Raw genomic sequence first — 11,961 nt, 5'->3', positions numbered from 1 at the left:
TGCGGTGCAGAAATATGAAGAATGACGCACTCTACGAATGTTAAAAAAAAAACAAAAAACACTGCGCTCCTAAATCGAGTCGGGGGATGTACACCGAGTGTAGGAGGATGCAGGTGCCGTTTATATGAATCGAACGAGCCCAGTATTTTCACTTGACTCGTTTTGAAATTAGCAGCAGTAGTTTTGATACAGCAGCGCCCTTAGCGACAACCTCAAACACTCTTGTCGGTCATTTAACGCTCGAGCTGCTTGAACTAGAACTGTGACCGGGTGTCACAGGCTTCCAGTGGTTCCGACAGAGGATATCAGTGCACAAAATTAAATTTCAAGCACCCCCAAAAAATATGGAAACGAGCTCACAGGGATGTTCTTTACGCGAACGCTTGGCTGTGGTGACTGGAGGCGGGGGAAATCTTGGCAAGGCAATCTGAGACGTCTTAGCAGAGAAAGGTGCTCATGTGATCGTCGCTGACATCGATTTGGCAAAGGCTGAAGCCGTGCTCACTACTCTTCCAGGTTTGTATTTCTAATTCACTTAGTAGGCTTAGATGGAGATTCTTGGATAGTGTCCAAATGAAGTTAAAGACTTCGTGCTTACGGAAGGAGAAGAATAAATCTAAACTTATACGTTACGAAATTTACGGAGAAAGGTCCGCCAATGACGAGGCTGAAAATATGTTTAGACCTAAAAAAAGATGGCATCTGATGCGGCGCTGTGTATGACGATTGAAGTGACTCGGTGTAACAGCGCAGACTACTTCCTAGCTCTAAACATACTTTCAGCTTCGTCATTCATCAAGCTTTTTTTGCAGATTCCAGTGATTGGCTCTTCCAAGTTCAAACAAACGGGGTTTTTTTTGTATTTTTTAACGATATATCCTACAATAGTCGAGAGCAACAAATGATGGTAAGCGGAGTCCAGTTCGTCTGCTTCTTTGCAGGGGTTATGCGGATGTCAGAACGCCGAGATTTTATTGGCTCTGATAGAAATATTGTGTAGCCCTCAAGGCAGCCTGCTTTGACGTCTACCCCTATCCTTCAATCAGAGCCAACCAGAGTTCTGCTTTCTGATGTCACCCCAACACCTGCAAAAGAAGCAGACGAACTTGCGTTCCGCATACACACCGAGCTACCTGAAAAAAATAGAAAAAGTAGTGGGGAGCAAAGACAGGTGGCAGCAGGTAGTTTTCTGGGATGCTTATATTCAGAAATGTCATAAGAAAATTAAATATTTGATGTAATGTGAAGTCACATAATGTTTTGTTTGTAGTTGTTCGTATGAGCTTCTCCTTGTTTCATGTTTCGTTTGATACCGTAACTTACCCATGTATTTTCAGCTGTGCGCGACGGTCAGAGACACGTTGCAATGCAAGTTGATATTGCTGACTCAACATCAGTGCAAAACCTCTTTTCGTCGCTGAAGCAAGTACACGGTTCCCCCGTCAGCGTTCTGGTGAACTGCGCCGCCATCTTTGGCAGTGGCACCTCCATTCTTGATACAAGCAAGGAGAGTTTTAATCGAGTCGTCGATGTTAACCTCAAGGTAAGCTAAAACGCTTGACTGTTCTGAAAACTGCACTGAAGATTAAAAAAAAAAGAGTTCCTTAACGAAAAAAGGCAAGGACAGTTTGTTACCAACTTTATTACGTTAGCTTACTCAGGTACGACGCTCTTGGCGCCCCAGAGACTAATTGTTTTAGGAATAGCATTGGCGAATACTTCTTGCACGTCTCGAATTCAGAGATCGAGTGCGCTATGTATGTATACTTGTGAATTCTTTGGTATCTGTATGTTGAGAGAGTATTTCTTCTGAAGGACAGCCCGTTGCCCTTTTGAAAGCGTTGGGGTAAATAACTTTGTTAGAAAAGATATTATTTCGAAAGAGAGAGAAAAAAAAAAGAAACATATTGCTGTCTTTTGAAGCACATCCTTTCCTCAGTAGGTGATGCGAATTATTTTAACCACTGATGTTATGAAATTACACTCCGTACGCTTAATCCTGACTACCTACATACATAAATTCTAAAATGCGACACAAGCGTACCCATTGTGCAAAATATTTTGCAATATACTGCCCGATTTTTAGTTTCTCTACTTTTGGGTGGAGCCGAACTAACAGCTAACGTGCTTGCAAAGTTCTCAGTAAGATTTATTTTCGAATCTGAAATCTAAAAGCTTTTTTTGAAAGCTCGTTTTGGCGAGCAGTTACAACCATGAAGGCAAAAATATACATTTCATTTGCAAAGAAGTTACCTCCATTCAGCACATCGTGCAATTACTCATGTCAAAGGTTTGGTGTCGTATATAAAAATATATTTTAGGCTGGCACAAGCTATATAAACGTAAAATAATACGCTAAATATCTGAGGTTATGGATCTAGATTCTTAACATCTGCACGTGAACTCAGCTTTTTGACTGTGTGGTATATAATCATACCAAAGGTTGCAGAGAACACTATAAAAGGTTTAAGCAGCAGTGGCATCACGGATGGTGCTATTAAAAAGCATGGAATATTTTCTTTTATTACCACTGAGGATAGTGCTATCAGAAAGCATGGAATGCTTTTTAATAGACTTTCCTATTCCCAAAAACGTGTGCATCCGTCTGTTCCTTCATTCGTTAGTGCGTTTCCTGGTAAATTTAGCGTCGAAATTGACGTTCTGTGATATCATGGCGTAGCGTGCCAGCACGACTTTACATTGTGGCGTCACATTACGTGACCAGTCCGCGTTACGTCAGGTAACGTGTGGTCAGGTCGCCACGTCAATTACCTCGCTAAATTACGAAGCCGAAAGAGGGACACAGGAGATCAAACAGACGACACAGCACGTGTCGTCTGCCGTTTCTACTGTGTAACTCTTTAAATTTAGCGAAACAATGCACGTGAAGTTACGCCATCGTATCACGTGTCCGTAAACCGTATCGCCACGTCAAGGCGTCAACTCTGTGCGTCACGTAAATTTATCCGCTAACGTGACGTCACGTGACGTCACGTGACGTCAGAGACTCAAGTACGCTGACCAGCTTTCTGCCAGCGAAATACGGGACACGCGGGGCAGAGGGGAGGGGGGTTGGATGGGGGTAGAGGAAATTGATTAACACACACACAACAAACCGTCGCTCTGTTAATACATTTATTATCCTGTGCTGTCTATGTACCTGCAAGTTCTATTCCAGCAATTAAGCTCAAACAATTTTCACTCCCAGTGGTATATTGTTTTATGTCAAATATCCTATTAAATATGTCGGGGTTGAAAACATAAAAAATCAACAGTATCAGAACTCAATGCATCAAATGGAAATAAGAAATAGTAAATCTTTTATCGGGTTATTATTTCCCGTGAACGCTCACCTTTATCAACATGGTCCTACACAAAGTTTTAACATCATGTTCTTTTTTGACCGTTGTGAATGACTTCACTAAGAAAAAAGAAATATACAGCAATTTTTTTTTTTTGCATGGACACAGTGATTTGCAGATAATTACAATATTTTATAGTTAAAGTTTTGGCGAGAAATCTTTCTTACAGTATTTTGCTACCAAGAGGAGAGGCACAGCGGCGCCTGCGCGACGGTTTTCCTGCAAGAACGACAGTCACTTCCCGCAATGCTCGGATAGAAAATGGCGTATTATTTTGAATCACACGATTACCAGCGACCTCCGCGCTTCTCCGTGCCCCGTTGTTCGGCAGCACCATGATTTGCGGAGTGAATCTTAGAACCGTGTGAAATGAGGGACATTTTGAAAATTTGGTTATTTCTTGCAGGACCCGGGACACGAGCCCTCAATGCGGGACAGTCTTGCGAGTGGCGGGACGGTTGGTCGCCCCAGTCTCAAGTTGTTCTATCATGTTCTACCATGGCCTCCCGTGACCCCGATTTTCCCCACTCGATTCAATGGGGACATCTTCAGCAACACGCTTTTAACTACCGAAGCAACAGTGTAATTTCGTCTAGACAAACTTTGAGCGAACGCTTATTTTATACTGGTTAGTTTCCATACCCTATGGGATCATGATGCAAAAGTCGATGGAAATTTTGTTTCCTTTTGTTTCTTTTTCATCTCTTTATTACTAATAATAAGCATTATGAAGTGGAATCAAATCTATAGTTTTTTAAATGATTTACGTATAAACCAGGGTACCTTCCTGATGACCCAAGCTGCTGCCCGAGACATGCTGGCCGGAGAGGTTACTCAAGGGGTAGTGGTCAACATTTCCAGCCTGGTCGCCAAGACGGGCTTCAAAGGACGCTACGGTTACGTCGCCTCCAAGGCCGGTATTGTTGGTCTTACCAAAACGGTGGCCTTGGATCTCGCCGACAAAGGAATTCGGTGCAGTGCAGTGCTTCCTGGAATAATCCACAGTCCCGTTATGAGCGTTTCAGAATTCTTTACAAAAGAGCGGCGACAGAAAATGTTGTCCTGGCTTCCACTTGGTCGCTTCGCTCAGCCTCGTGAGGTCGCTGACGTGGTTGTTTTCTCTGCTCGCCAGAGAGCTCGTATATGACAGGAGCCGCAATTGAAGTGGCTGGTGGATCCAGCTCGTGATTGAAGCTGCGGAAGCTGCACCGTTTGATTGAATAAAAATGTTACGAAGAAATAACTCGATTTATTGTCCTTTAGAGACGTTCTACTACTTTAAATACTTTTCTTATAGCTCAGAATTATTTAATAATATCGTGAAAAGAATGTCCTGTGCGCATCCAAATGGCGACGGACGTTGCGCCTAAAAACTTTCCTGAGAAAGGTTTAAAATATTGTTGGCTGCTGAGCTGAGACTTCTAAGAGATGCATTTTAAATTCTGATTATCAGCTTCACTTCCCTGGTGCGATATATGAACACTATCTTACGTGGTATCAATCAACTGATATCTTGCACTGAAGAGACACAATTGAATATGCTTTCGAGTTGTTCTTCTTCGACAATACTTGGAACATATTGTCGGGTGCCTTCGCCTAACGTTTTGTGCAAACTAAATCGGCAGGTGGATACCATGAATGATGTTTTTTTTTATATAGTTACTCGAGCATACTCGTGGAACACTGAGCACTGGCATGCAAACACTTGATGGAATTCAGTGATATTGTAAATTTCATGAGCATAACTACAGCGCCACGTGTAATGAAATTGACTAGTTTAGAATAACGGCCATAACAAGTGACAAGGACGGTGTTTCCTAATTTTAGGCTCGTTCTATTTTCACGCGTGGAAGGCGTGAAAATAGAGCGAGCCCGTGTACACCTGTGCAAAATACGTTTTACGATGCAGCAATAACGTAGGGCGGTGCAGCCTCCGCGTTTACTTTCTGATAGGATTCGCTCGTTGTTCGAGTGAAGCGGTGTACTGGAGTACAGACTTGTGCTTGCGGTGTAGGGGTATCAAACTTGTGAAAGTTGGCAGCTACCGCTACTAAGGTAACCATCACGCCGTGCCAGTTTTAATCGTGCTTGTGTTTGCCGATTAACGCTAGAGTTGCTTGTCATAGAGGCGCAACCGTGTGGAAGGCGCTCCCAGTGGTTCCCAGCGGAGATATCCCGACATAGATTAAAAATACTAGCCCCTAAAAAATGACGACGAGGTTCCAGACATTTTCGTTTCACGCACACTCGACCGTTGTGACTGGGGGCGCACGAAATGTCGGCAAGGCAGTCTGCAATGCCTTAGCTTCGAAAGAAGCTTAAAGGGTAACTGCAAAGAAAAAAAGTCTTTTTTAAACAACCTAATTGGAACAAGCATGTCAAAAACAATTTTCCCGCGAGAAAAATTTTTTTTTACAGCAATATGTATTGCGTGAGACTGATTTTAGCTTGCGGCTATTTCACTCGTTTTAAATCTCGCGCCACGAAGTTGGGATTCCGTGACGTTGAATCCCAATCGGCAGCTATACTTCTCATTGGCTAAGTAAGAGTTTGATTGACAGCTTAGATCTTGGTTGTTAAACCTTCGTTATATGTTGCAATTTCCTTTTGAGCGACATATTTTTACGTTTAAGGAATAACCCATGCGATGAGAGTTATTATTCTTTACAAAAGGTTTACAAGACGGGCACTTCCGTTTGGATTCATACCATAACCAACGAGGTAGAGGGGCTTAGAGCGATAAACCGGGGTTCCGGTCTGCACTCGAAAGTGACCCCCATAAGGAGGCTGCCATTGTACGCAAATTTGACCACACGTCACATGACCAAACCAAATACGTGACGCCACTGGAAAGATGGCAGCGCCCATGCAGCGGCTGGCCCCAGCTGGGCCGGAGCTTGTCGGATGCTTTGTTGGTTGTCGTTCGTCTCGGCGAGTTGATTTCAGACGCGGAAGCCGTCATATGAGGCCGGTCGAAAGCGAGTTCGGAGTTCAGCGTGGTGTTTGACGTAGGTATAACGTGAAAATACGGAGGAACGGTGTGCATTTCGCTGGTGACCGACCGGGATATTGCAACGGAAGAGACAATCTGACCTACGTTGCTCGGACCTCGGATTGAATCGGATACCGCTAGGATAAAATTTAAGGCGACGTTTCTGTGCTCTCGTTGACCATCGGAATCTTCGAGGTTTGCAGTGAAGCGTGTGCAATATATTTGGATACACAGTTTAGCGACGGAAATTGCGTGAGTCGTGCTTGGCGGTGTGCAATCGCGGTGCAGCTTTGATCAAATGACCGAGGGCTCACTTCGGTTGTGCGGCGCACCGGAAGGCTGCCTTGAAGCTGGTAGTTCCCGTACCGTGCTGAATGATGCTGTGCTGCTTACAAATTGTTCCGGCGTAGAAGTACACTTTCACGGAGCACAGGTGTGCGGCGCACCGAAGAGCTGCCTTTAAGCTGATAGTTCCTGTGCCATGCTTTAGGTGATGCTGTGCTGCTTCCGAGATTGTTCCGGCGTAGACGTGCACTTTCACGGAGCACAGGTGTTGCAGTTGGTATTGGTCCCGCTGGTCTGTCGCACGTTTCGTCAACACAAACGTTTCATTCACACTCGTTACGCGAATTGCAAGCTGTCTCCGGACATTTTATCGAGCGTGTTACGTACCCAGCTCACGCCGCTTTGTGGCAACAGTCTGCAGTGGCTCATTACCAGAAAATTGGTCCCACATCCATTTCAGTTCAGTTCGTCCACGGCAGTCGCCAAACCCCGAAGGAGAGGATTTATTCGGACAGAATGCCACTAAAGCAATGCAGCTTCTTCAGTGGTCAGGATAGATTCTCTTCTGCGAGTTTTGTTATACTGTCACGGATCCTTGTTCTAGTCCTATTTCTATCAATATTCGCTATTCTGGGACACTGCAGGTTATGCTCAGCTGTAATCGTATGCTCTGGTGGAGGTGCTGGGCACTTTACCCATAGCCCTTCACTCTGTGTGTCAGCCGAGTTACCCGATAATGGGACACGGCTGGCGGACTATTTTGCGTCTTATACCTCCGTCGAGCCGTAAGCAAAGTCCTGACCCGAGCCTGGCAGAACAACCTCAAGACGACCGAGTACCATAAAGAGTAACCTCGGAAATACACCACAAAGCACCTGAAATCCGAGCCAGTTGCTGCTACCAGGAAAAACCACCGGAATTCGGTCTCCTGTCTGAAAATCCGAAGCTTACTAAGCCAACAATGACAAACCTGTAGCAGCGAACCTGTAGCAGCGAACCGTGTCCCCTCCCACCATTGTTTGCATGCCCGTCGCAAATCACACTCCGACGCTTTTTCACGCAAGCTGTATGAAGACGTCAAGGACTGGATTGAACAATATGACAGTGTCGCCCGCCACATTGGGTGGACAGACAACCAGCTCCTGCAGAACCTTACTTCTCGTGGAAGAAACTGCCGGCGCTGGTCTGAGAACCATAGATCCTCCTTAACGTCATGGGAAGTTTGCAAGATCGAGCTGAAGCGCGCATTCGTCAGCCAACATCAACGAGAGAGAGCCGCATTCTTGATTCTGTCCAGGACACTGCCCCAACGAGAGCGCCACCGCACTCGTAGAGGATGTTTTGCGCTTGATCGAGCGCCCACGCCTACGCCCACGCCGACCTTGATGCTACAGAAGACAAGGACCTAAGAATCCCATGCCCCTCACGTGAGGGACAACACCTTCGGCAGCCTTGTCCGCAACCCCCCAACAACAGTCGAAGTGTTCATATCACCGAGGCTTCCAACATGGAATGTGCACTGCATGCCCGAGCCTGCCACTATGAACAACTTCCCGGCGTCTCGACACTCGAGTTGTCCAGCTTCTACTTCGACGCCAGCCTCCCAGACATCCACGACGTTGTCTGGGAGGAGATCAGGAAGCTACTTCCTGCCATCAGTTGCCCGGCTTTTATTTTGATTGCCAAGATTGTTTCGGAACAAGTTTGGCAGGTATTTCAACCGAGACTTCTGCGAGCGAAGCGGCATCTGACAAACCGAGGGCAACTTACGCCACAATGGCACGACGACCGCCACCGGCTGCCCCTAAGTATTCAATGCCAATTCAATGAGACACTCTAACGCCGAAGCATTCCCGACATCGTGTGTAGGTCTGTGCTCAACAAAGTACACCGAGGAAAACGTAGGTGATGCGAATGTGCGACCGAAAACCACTTTGCTACCACTGCATGAAGCCGACCATGCCTACCAAAGCAGCCCGTACCAATGAATTGGTCTGCGAGGGTTCGTGCCAAATGACCCTCGATTACGTCTCGAGGAGCGACCACGGGAGATTAAGGATTACCTTCGGTGACCTTTGTCCCTGATGCCGCAGGTGCTGAATCGGAGATTCTGAATCCCTGATTACCCCGTAGCTCCTCATGTCCATCACCTCAACAAGAGGTAAGCACGACAAAGCAGGTGAGCGGCGATGCAGTGACAGTTGATTTGGTGTTAGTTGTCGTCCAAGGACAATACCTAATAATTTGCCGACACCATTCATCTGTGTCCATGCAATGAAGCACACAATTTCCAACTTTGAGGGAAAATGCCCCTGAGTGACTTGAAGGAATAGAATGGTTGGTTGCTCTCAAGAGTGAACTGCAAGCATCACCAGACTTGGATAGCAAACAAAAATTGTTGCCAGCTATCAAGTCAACGGTACAGCAAAAGGCACAGCCACGTAAGCAATACATGCCCGAGCTTGCTACATTGATGCCGAAAACTACCAGGAAAATTTTCGGATTAGAAGCCAGCCCTGCAGCTTCACTGCATCAGACGTCAGTGGCCGCACATGACGTATGATTACAAGACAGCATCAGTCGGTCAAAGTTGCCACTCGACCAAACTGAACACCGACGTGCCAGGAGCGTCATCCGACAACAAGGTCCACAGGTACTACGACTGAACGCCTGACACGAGGCTGTCGCAGAAAGAACTCGTTATTTAATCATTTACTAAGAATCAATAATTATGTAATCAAGTGGAAATAAACATATTTGATACACTAACCAGATAAACATATTTCCGCTTGCCTTCATGCCTTGAGAGTCTACACACCGAGAATTGTCCACTGCACGCTCTGGACCTTACGAGGATACTCGCATCTCTGACCCTTCAATATTAATTAAGGGGTCATACCAGACTGGCAGACTTCTTGCAAGGGGCTGCACTCGTTCAACCTTTCCTGAACATGTGGTGCATCCGAAAACCAACTCCAGTGATGTGAAAATGTTATTTATTAATTTATTCCTTCCAGGGGCCTTCGTAGGCATTGCAGAGAGGATACTTAAAACTACACACATGATAATAGCATTAAAGCACACTGCTGTAACTTGTTAAATGGAAAAACAAACAACTCTGAGCATATAGTTTAATAGTATGTGTTGATGTATTGTTATATAGCATGACACTTCCTATATGTATGACACAATAGACCCTTTGCAGAACCTTATCAAGCAACACAACTGTCATAATTTTTTTCGGCGTAAAGCACACGAATGGGCCCCAGTTCAGGTTGAACGCTAATGCAGCATTCGAGTCCAATAGGTGCTGAGCCGAATTCACAAAGATGGCGGACATAACATCCTTGTCGAACAAATACCCAAAGTATGAAAGCCTGGGGTAATTACGGTAGTAGCTACTGTCATTTGTTTCATCAGAATTTGGCAGACGGCAAAGGCTACAGTCTCGGTGAGTCAATACACACATTGGACAGAGGCACATGACAACATATCACCAGAGTGCTCGTCTGCACAGATTTGTCACACACCTTCGCTCGGTCTCTCTGATTGGCTCGAGGGGGCTGTGGCGGTTGGCCTTTTCCAAGTTACGGTGATGCGAAGTATAGACAGCCCACACTTTTAAAAAGAGTCTATTGAAGAGACCGAAAGGAATGGTAGTCAACATTTTTCAACAAGACTGCTCTCCAGGCAAGGGATGAACAAAAATATGAATCATCTTATCCAGGTAATTAGAACAATTAAATAATTGACCGGCTAATACAATGCACTCTTGATGGAAAAGAGTATAGCTGCAATAAATCCTACAAAACAGAAAAAAATGCGCAGTTAATCTATGCATGCACCAAAACAGTTGTTCTTATAGCAAGTCGAATAGCTTTGAAGCAGGTGCCTGCAACGATTTATTCTTCCTCATACTCAATAAAACGCCATCCTCGTAGCTGAAAATAAGGGTGCACTTCGCACTCACACACACAAAAAAAAAGGAAGAAAAGCGATCGAATGTAGAATCGTGGATTAGCACAAAAGGTTAAAATTGCAGGAGCTTCCTCGCTAAAAGTTCCTATGGTTGTTCGGTGACGGAGGGCTGAAACAACTTCCCTTAGGCCCTAACGTAACGTATACATTTCGCGTACATTCTCAGATATTTCAACGTTCAAACAAAGCTAAGAGAATGCGAAAATTTCATGTTAAAAGCACTCGAAGTTCTATCGATCCTCGGACACATCCCGGAATCCGAGCACCGGTACGACGATGCAGAGCTGATGCTGTCTCACAGGCGTTAATATCCAGATGATCCAGAGCGATCTTGCGCAAAAACGGTATAAAGTATCATTCCTTCATATTTTCACATTATATTTGCGTCAGCGAGCACGAAGAAGCCCGAAGTCGTCGGAAAGCAGCTGCAGATCACGGCTACCGCGCACCGAACAAACTCGCATCCGCCAGCTCTGGGCGCTGCCATCTTACCTGTGACGTCACGGCTCTTGGGAGGTCATGTGACGAGTGGTCACATTTGCGTAAAATATGGCGGCAACCGGGGGGGTGCCACTTCCGAACTTCCGGTTTATCACTCTAAGCCCCTCTACCTCGTTGACCATAACAAACAAAAGCTTCGCCATTCTTTCATGGCCGCCGAAGTCTCTGCTCCCGACCTATACGCCTGTCTCGCCTACCTCGACTAATCGTTTCGCCTAAGTGATCAGTGTTTCGTGCTGACCCAGGTGCTTGAGTGGTACTTCTTGAAGTGAAGTAGTGTGTGTTATGCCCGCTGTCGCGGGTGCTAGTGATAGGAAGCGACGCGGGGTTTTGGCTTTCATAGCGCGCTTCTTTCGTTCTCCTCTTTGTTTGCTTAGCGCGCTTTTTTTTTTGTTTGTTTGTTTGCGCGTGCGAATGCTGACTTTCAGAGATGCCAGATGCGTGATCCGGACAGTGAGCTTCCTAGCAGCCATGCCGCCCTGAAAGGACTGCTATTTGGCTGGAGGCAATGGGGCGTTCGCGTGCGACAAACGTGTCCAGTTATGTTCTTGTCATATCGCTCTGGAGGCCGTCGAGATTCGCACCGGGTGCCCCGGGTGCATCGAATGTCCGCGACCAGACACAGCTGTTACGTAAAAAACCTGGCACAGCCAGGTGATTACGTAATAGCTGCCCAGAGAAGCCGTCGGACGTCCGAATTCTGCGTTAGCCGACAGGTTTTTTTTTTCTCGGCTTTCGAACCATCTTACGTAAAGTTGTTTGAATGAATGCGTACTGTTATCGTAAATCTTGGCTTGTGATCGCGGCTTTGTAGATTATCTTATTCGTTTTGCTGGAGTGACG

General features: G+C 45.8%; 1 pseudogene; it reads left to right on the top strand.

The window, feature by feature from the left end:
* Positions 1-344: 344 nt before the first annotated feature.
* Positions 345-4,525, top strand: LOC121838048 (annotated as a pseudogene).
* Positions 4,526-11,961: the final 7,436 nt, after the last annotated feature.

Source organism: Ixodes scapularis, unplaced genomic scaffold (assembly GCF_016920785.2).
Source record: "Ixodes scapularis isolate PalLabHiFi unplaced genomic scaffold, ASM1692078v2 PGA_scaffold5__190_contigs__length_132052651, whole genome shotgun sequence".
Lineage (NCBI taxonomy): Eukaryota > Metazoa > Arthropoda > Arachnida > Ixodida > Ixodidae > Ixodes > Ixodes scapularis.
The sequence above is the reverse complement of the archived record's forward strand: the minus strand, read 5'-3'. Positions and strand labels throughout refer to the sequence as shown.